The sequence below is a fragment of the Metopolophium dirhodum genome, chromosome 6 (assembly GCF_019925205.1).
Source record: "Metopolophium dirhodum isolate CAU chromosome 6, ASM1992520v1, whole genome shotgun sequence".
Taxonomy (NCBI): domain Eukaryota; kingdom Metazoa; phylum Arthropoda; class Insecta; order Hemiptera; family Aphididae; genus Metopolophium; species Metopolophium dirhodum.
Genome location: NC_083565.1, coordinates 37,581,785 through 37,590,392, shown reverse-complemented (window position 1 = coordinate 37,590,392; position 8,608 = coordinate 37,581,785).

The window sequence follows — 8,608 nt, the reverse complement described above, 5'->3', positions numbered from 1 at the left end:
TTTTTTTTTTATTTTTTTTTTTATTTTTGTATCTGTCATCACCTTTTAGGACAGTAAAAGTGCTTGGATTTTCTTCAATAGTAACTTTTCTGATATGAAAGTGAATCTAGTTGATACTTTGGGGGGTCAAAAGTAAAAGTTTCCCAGTAGTTTTCACAAGCGACGTGAAAAACAAAAGAAAAATTAAGGAAAAACGGGAATTTTTACGCAAAATTTGTTTTCGAGAAAATCGATTTTGGTTTTTGGTGTAACTCTAAAACAAATGACTGTAGATACTTGAAAATTTCACTGAATGTTTATATTAGCATTTTCTATACACCATAAAATTTACAAAATATTTTGACTCTTTTTGAGCTATTTACGGACATTGTCAGTTTTCAATTTTTTTTGTTTTTTTTTCTATAAATATTAATACATTTTTATTTGTTGGGTAAAAAAGCGTGAAAATTTAATATAAGGCTCCTGATATATCGTTCTAATAGCAGTTGAAAATATTAAAAATACATAGGCACAATTTTTTTTTATAAGCATTTAAAGTTCAAATTTTGACAACATTTATCAAATTTATAATTTATTAATTATTTTGTGGTTAAAAATGTATAAAATTTTTAACTTTTATGGCTAAGGATTGAAAATTTAAAACAAGGCTCCACGTAAATAGGTTATATATAAATTACTTTATTCACAATAATATCATCAAATATACTTGGTAAAATCATAGGCTGACTGACCGTTTTCGCTCAGAATCGTTTTTCTTATACAATGATATTATATCATTGAATTCAAATTTAACACCATCCATTACAGTGACCCACTTGTAACCTACTGTACAGCAGAGCGACATCCACTTATCCACCTTTTTTTTTTCATGAATTATTGCGTAATTTATTCGAAAATTTAAATTACTTTTAATACAATTTAATCATATATTTTAATGTATCGAATGATTCACTGAGCCTGCTCGATTCCTTTCCCCCCTTAAATGATGTAATTAATAAAATTCTGATTTTCGAAGTTTTTAAAAAAAGAACTACTATCCTTAAAATAAACATTCCAATAACTGAGAAACTACTCGTTCAAATTTTGAACTAGGTAGGTACATAAAAAAAAATCAAAAATTGTGTCCACTTAAAAATTTAAAACTGGAGGTGCTCATTTGAAAAACAGGAGTTTTCACCGCCGCAGGATACTCTCCCCTAAACGGTGTCAAAGAATATTAAATAAATTGATTAAAACGGTATTTGAGTACATTTAATAGTTTTAAAAATTATATCAAAATTTGAATAATTTGGGGGAATCATAGATTTATTAACATTTAACATACAGGGTGATTCACTAAGAATTTTCCCTCCTTTTAATTCCTATTATTAGTGCAGTTATTTGAAATCTGATTTTTTAGAATTCTTAATCATACTAAAGAGCATATTTTTGAATACTTGAGATTTGTCGAACCATATTTTGAGGAGTGTCTTGTATAGGCGACAGCAACATGTAACATCACAGCATTTTTTGCCTCACTTTCATAAAAATAATGAACATACCCATACCCATGTTATCGTTTACGAGCATACCTTATTGTTCTATTGTTATGGTTATCGCGCGGTAATGCAGAAATGACCGCAGTATTATGTAACAATCGTCCCCCGGCCCACACAACCCGCAGTGATCGGTGTCTGCACGTCGCAGCTCACGGCCGCCGGTGCTGTCGGCGCCACCGCACCGGCATAGCAAAAACTGTGAACATCCCCCATCATTGTAAAAATTCCCGTTACGATACGACACTGACCTGCCCCACTTCAACAAAGAGCTCAGTCGCCGGCTCGGCAACATCGCCGTCGTTGGGTCTCTACAGTACAATGCTTTTCGATTTCTCTTACCAACGACGCTCCACCTGTCCGGTCGACGATTCGCCTTACCAACGACGCTCCACCTACCTGGTTGACGTTCTGACCCTTGATTCGGGTTCTTCTAAGTCAACCACGTGTCCACATTACGCCGCCCGACAACCAATACCCGCTGACCACCAGCACGATGGGCTAAGTAAAACACGAGGGTCCTGACTACGGGCCAGGCTGATCCAGTCAACGTCACCACCACGCAGTCAACCGTCGTAAAATATATAATTTTTCCACCCTGTTCCCCCCCTTTTTTTTATAACATTTTCCCGGTAACCCTGCGAGGGCACACCATGAATAACAGGGAATGCCGCCTCCAGTGGGCCGAGAGAAATGTATCAAAATTGTTATAATTGCCATGTGCCAACCCGTATTATTATACCTTAATGCCGACATTTTTATTATACCTAATGTCAAAACTTATTACTATTTAACTTATAACCATGTAAAATAAATCCACATGATTACCTAAAACTCCCATATTATTATTTAACACAATCTCTTCCCCAAAATAAATCCTCGGCATTCAGCTTGCCGTTGCGAGTAACAAAGCCTATGAGCTCCACCGACTTGGCCCTCGGGTCATCACGTGGTGCGGCTCATAGGTCACGACGAAAGTGTTCCCCTTTGGTCGTGGGTGGTTTTTGGTAGTCTCACAAACTACCAGATTCTCACAAACATAATGTCTATTCCTTTTAAATTATTTGGCTGATATTTTTCTTTTTAATTTCGATGCATCAAAATCATCACTTGAACGTGTAGTTTCCTAATTACTACTTATTATTACTCGTGCATAAAACATAAGGATAAAGTTAGATATTCACATGGTCAGCTCTCCTTTCAAAAGCATAATGTTTGTACTTAAGGGGAGACTTATCAAACATTATTTGCTAAGGAATAAGGATAATATTTAAGGTGCTTATACACAATATGACATATAATATTATGTAAAAATTACTTGTTTATATTTTTAAAAAGCTAAGAGAGAGTCAATGTTTGTTTTTTAATCGATTTACAAATATTACAGTAGGCAATTTATACAATCTATTTGGATTTTAGATGTCTTAGATGTGTAATAGCTGTCTGGATAATAGAACTAAGAAGGACACGATCAAACGATATAATATATTGAATTATTATTATTATTATTATTTATTAATTTATTTTGATTTAAAAATAGAATAGTATACAAACATTCAAATGTGGAGTGTTAAATGTTTGTTTTATTTTTTTTGATAAACGTATGAAATTAACTAGTTAAATATTGACAGTCGAGATAACATAGATTTTTTCAGTTAATTTAAAAAAATATAATCCATCAAGTTAACAACATTTTTGAAATTTTTCGATTTTATGGTTTGTATACGAATATATTAAAATAAAAATAAAAATAAATCCAATCCTAAAATAATACAAGCAATATAATGTTATTTTTCTTTATAAGATAATCGGATTAGTTAGACATATTATTATAATATGACCTTAATTTCTATTTGGTATGAAAAAAATTAATATTTGTTAAATTTTTAATGGAGATATGTACCTATGTATGAAATATTTAATAATAATGTAAAGTAAAATAGGTATATTGTGTTCTATGATACAATGTATACCAAGGTAAAAGTTCAATTTTTTTAATTTAGGACATTTGTGTGACCCACATACTAATTAAAAAAAAATTATTTGACCATTGTTAAAACGAGTCGAGTTAATTTTTTTTCCATATCAACCTTTAACTTATCGATATCGTGTTCTCTTAACTTGACATAACTTGAGTTCGTTATTTTCATTGATTTACAGCCCCCGACTTTGATTTAACACAATTAATAAGTGATGCACTACAAAAATACAGCATTGATACATTAATGATTGTCTTCGGAAGCTAAGCTATTATTGTGGAGACAAAAGTTCTTATAATGTTATCTACTTATAAAAACAAAAAAATAACTATAAATCGATCATACTTAATTTGGTGATTATAAACGTATCACATAATTATTGTTTAAATAATTTTTAAATATTTTAGAATTAAAGAATAAATGTAACAATCCGATTTATTGGAGCACAACTACTACGATATTGTTATCTTAGCTAATAGTTTAATTTTTTAATTTTTTTTTTTTGTAGAATCTAAATATTGTAAACAAACTGAAATCTATATTTCGTCCCATTGCCATCTTAATTCCAACATCAGTGGGGTTTATCTTTCCCAAATCTATATAATATAGGAATTCTATAGGCACATATATTAGTTTGTTTGCCTCTCACACGACGGTTATGTTTAAATTTAAATCCTCGAATACCTATCGAGAAAAAAAATATTTGACAATATTTTGTATTTTAACGTATTTTCCTTAACATGATTAAATGTTGAGGTTGTACGGTTGGAATGTTAGACTTAATAATATGCTAATTATTTAATTACGAACTAAACGACTTTGAATATGAATTAAAATTAAAATATATAGATACCTACCTACATGATAATGAAACATATTTATCAATTATGAATAGTTCCGACTCGTGGCGTCGTGTTAAAATCAGGTGCAATGTAATATGTTACAACTAATAATTACTCATAAAAAGTTGTTAGGTAGTGAAAATTGTGGGAATAACGCAATCGATAAATAATAAAAAATAGAAAAATGAATAAATGTAAGAAAACGTTTATACTCTCGACATTACACTCAAGTAAGAATACAATTTTTTTAATAATAGATAAAAATGCTAATTTATTACCGACATAAAATTATTTGTATTTTTGATTTCCTGTATCATGTTTAACAGAGTAATATCAAAATGGGTAAATATGGTAATTGGTAATACAATTCACAGTTTTAAATATAATTAAGTAGATATACTATAGTTATTATACAATATCAAGGCATCCATTTCATAAAAAAATTCATATGAGAAATTATAAAATGTTCGTCATTTTCAACTTTTCGAAAATGTTCGTGAAAATTCACATTAAAAACATCACTAGACTCGTTCGTGCATGTAATTGTTTTAAATTTAATAAAAAGCAATCTCTGTATTATGACAATACAATGTTCATCGTCCTATATAGTGTTTTAAATTTACATCCATTTTGAATTTATGCATAACCATAGCAGCCCGGACTAGTATCGTGGATGAGATTATTATTCAGTCACGAGTACCATCTTTGGAAAATACAATTTAACAAATCGGAAACTACTGTTTGGAATTTTGATGTCTTAGATATTATGTACATCAACACATTTTTGTTCGATAAAATAGTCTGCCGAATAGTTTCCAGTAAAACAGGGGTGGATGATGGATGTTATGCGAAAAACACAAGTTTTTATCGCCACAGGACACGTCATCTAGAAACGATACAAAAAAATCTCAGATATATTCGAGAATAACAATAATGTGGTCTTGAGTGTACTATATTTTAAAAATTCCAAAAATCGCATTCCTAGCAACGGCGCATTGTTAAAGAATAAAAATGGGTCGAGCATGCTCCGTGAATCACCCTGTGTAGTATAATAATAGTAATAATGATATATTTATTTAGCGAATCAACAAACAGAACACACATATAATATAATATATATAAAAATAATAAAAAGATTTGCAACTCACCTATAACCCACACAGCGTTTAGGAAATGATAATATTTTGTGAATATTTTAAAGTGCTTGAATAATGAATATAATATGACAAATAATATTTTATAAATATTTTCTTCTCATTATAACAAAATATTGTATTATATGGTTGCATGAAAATATTCACTTAATTTTTTTAGAAAGTTTCCGTAAAAATGTTTTTTGAAAATATAATATAACATATTATGATTAAAATGTTTTGTAATTAATGTTATTTATAAAATATTTTCAAAAATATGAACTTCTTGGTCAAAGAATATAACTAAAATATTTCCTAATTATTTACGCAATTTTTTTAAATATTTTTACAACTATATTATTTTCCTGATTTTTACCATAGTTAGAAATATGCCATGGGAAGCATGATAGCTTGTGTTGGGGAGTTAAAATTGACTTGTCATATATCGAAATATATTTACATTTAATTATTTACATAATATTATATGAGTAAAATCGTCATTATTTCCCACACAGCATAATATGAATATTTCCTGACTATGGTAAAAATATTTTCATGAAAATAATAGTTGTCCGAATTTTTTTAAAAGTTGCGAAAATATTAGGAAATATTTATTAGTTATATTCTTTGGCCAAGAAGTTCATATTTTTGAAAATATTTCATAAAAACATTTACAAAATATTTTGATCGTATATTTTCAAAAAACATTTTTACGGAAACTTTATAAAAACATTAAGTCAATATTTTTATGCGATCATACAGTACAATATTTTGGTATCATAAGAAAATATTTAAAATATATTATTAGACAAATATTCATCATTCAAGCACTTAAAAATATTCACAAAATATTATCATTTCCCAATTAATGCTGTGTGGGTTAAGAACGACTTGGGTGGATTTGCACTGTGGAAATAATTAAAATTAATTTTTAGAATTCTACACAGTATATCCTCTTAAATTGCTATTGATAATAATATTATTACGTACTATTATTATTATTATTATTATTATTATTATTATATATGAGTACGTCTTGCGAACATTATACTCGCCGAGTATATCATATTAATTATTATTTAAACTTAATTAGACGTCGTCGTCGTCGTCGCATAATGTTTCGTTGCGGTGTGTCAAGCGTTATATTACGCGACCCGTTTCCGGATAATTAAAAAATGAGTTCTTGTCGTAATAGTATCTAATTTCTTAGATGAATGTTTTCAATAATATGCACTGAGGTCGCTGCGGGCTCGTATTATATTTTCCTCGTAGGTATAATTATTATTATGTTAGGCAGGGAAAATAATAATGATATGACATAAAAAAATAAACCATAAAATATATAACGGCGGCGTATGCGCAAATATCATTATAATACTATGTCACCGGAGTTAAAATATAAATAAATCTATACTCGTCTGGCGAACCCGTGAAACGCGAATTGGAGCGGAAACATTATAATATCATGTTTAATGTGTTGGAGGGCGAACAAAATTAATGCAATATACAGAATTCCGCGAAAACGTCTTACATCTCTCAAATCCTCTTGTTTCCGTTCTCGCTTCCATTATATTATACCAGACAACCCTCCTCTTGTAGAGAAACTGCAGGCCACGCGACCTCCTCGACGTGTATAGTTAAAATAACGTTAATAACACTATAGCCACCCCCATACCACCGTCGACGCCACCTGTTCGAATAATCTTTGAAGGAGTCACGATCCGAAACTCTTTTTCTCGCCCGCCTCAATTTCGTGTACGATACTATAAATTATAATATACTGAATAATATTTATTAACTATAGCCGTTCTATAATGTGATTTTAAGCACCGCTTTTGTGTTGTTTGAACTATGCGCGTGTATTCGAATTTTCGATTTTTTGTAATTGATTTACGTGTACCCAGTCAAATACGGTATTGTTTTTGATTACTTATATAGATAATTAGATGTACAGACAACCTATGTTAATGATCACCATATTATTGGTATAATTTTTCTGGACTTTTATGAACGTATATTGTAATCGAAATTCGAACGAAAAGTCGTTTGAGTTATACTATATTTCAAATATCGAGCATAGTGATATTGTCTATTAAAAATAGGATATTATGTTTAATGTAATTGTTAAAAAAAAAATATTGCCTACTTAATAATAATAACCGGCCTAGTGTCCATTTACAAAGTATTTAATAAACTATTGTCAATCCTTTTGTATCGTCAAAGTAGAACAATGCAGAACCTTTTCGCTCAAATGTCAATTGCAATACTATATCGACATTGAAATGTTGAGGAAAATAATCATCTGATTCACGACAATATGTTCGATAATATGTCAATTATTTTCATTTCAAACGTGTAGTTTCTCATTTTAAAAACCAAATGTTGATATACTCTTCAAATGTTGTGAAAAATCAGAGCATTTTAAAATTTCGGTTTTTAATAAAAAATTACACTTCAAAATTCCAAAAATCGAAATTCCAATACAATATGCGCGTAATATTATATACCTAAACATAAGAACGGGGTGAGCACGCAGGTGATCGGACTAGTTTTTTTTATTTTGAAAATAATATACTTTGTTTAACGACGTGCATTAATTGTAAAAAAAGAAAACAAAGAATTTATCGAAAACATTATTTTTTTTTTCATTTAAACTGTAATTGTATAAATAAATTTCGAATAATGTCGTTGGCAACGATATTATTCTATCATAATGCATTAGCAGGTAAGTACTATATAGATTGGAATTCATAATATATTCAATTGCTTAACCTAGTCCAATAAATTATGGTCAAAATAATTCGGTATATCTCGAGTTGTTATAGTATTAGGTAGGTATGTACCCATTAAGATATCATAAACCTGTATATTTCCGAATGACTTTAGGTCCAAATCATAAATTATTGAAATATCGAAATCACAAGGTCAACGTCGCGACTTTCGTTATTTTATCGTTTTGATTTGTAAAAATTAATTGAAAATTATTGTAATAACATATCGACATGACTCAATTATACAATAAATTATTATGCTCCACAAATGTATTTTTTGGCGCGTTTCTGCAGCTAACTATAATTATACTAAATCGTTATAATAATAATTATAACTATTCGTTACAA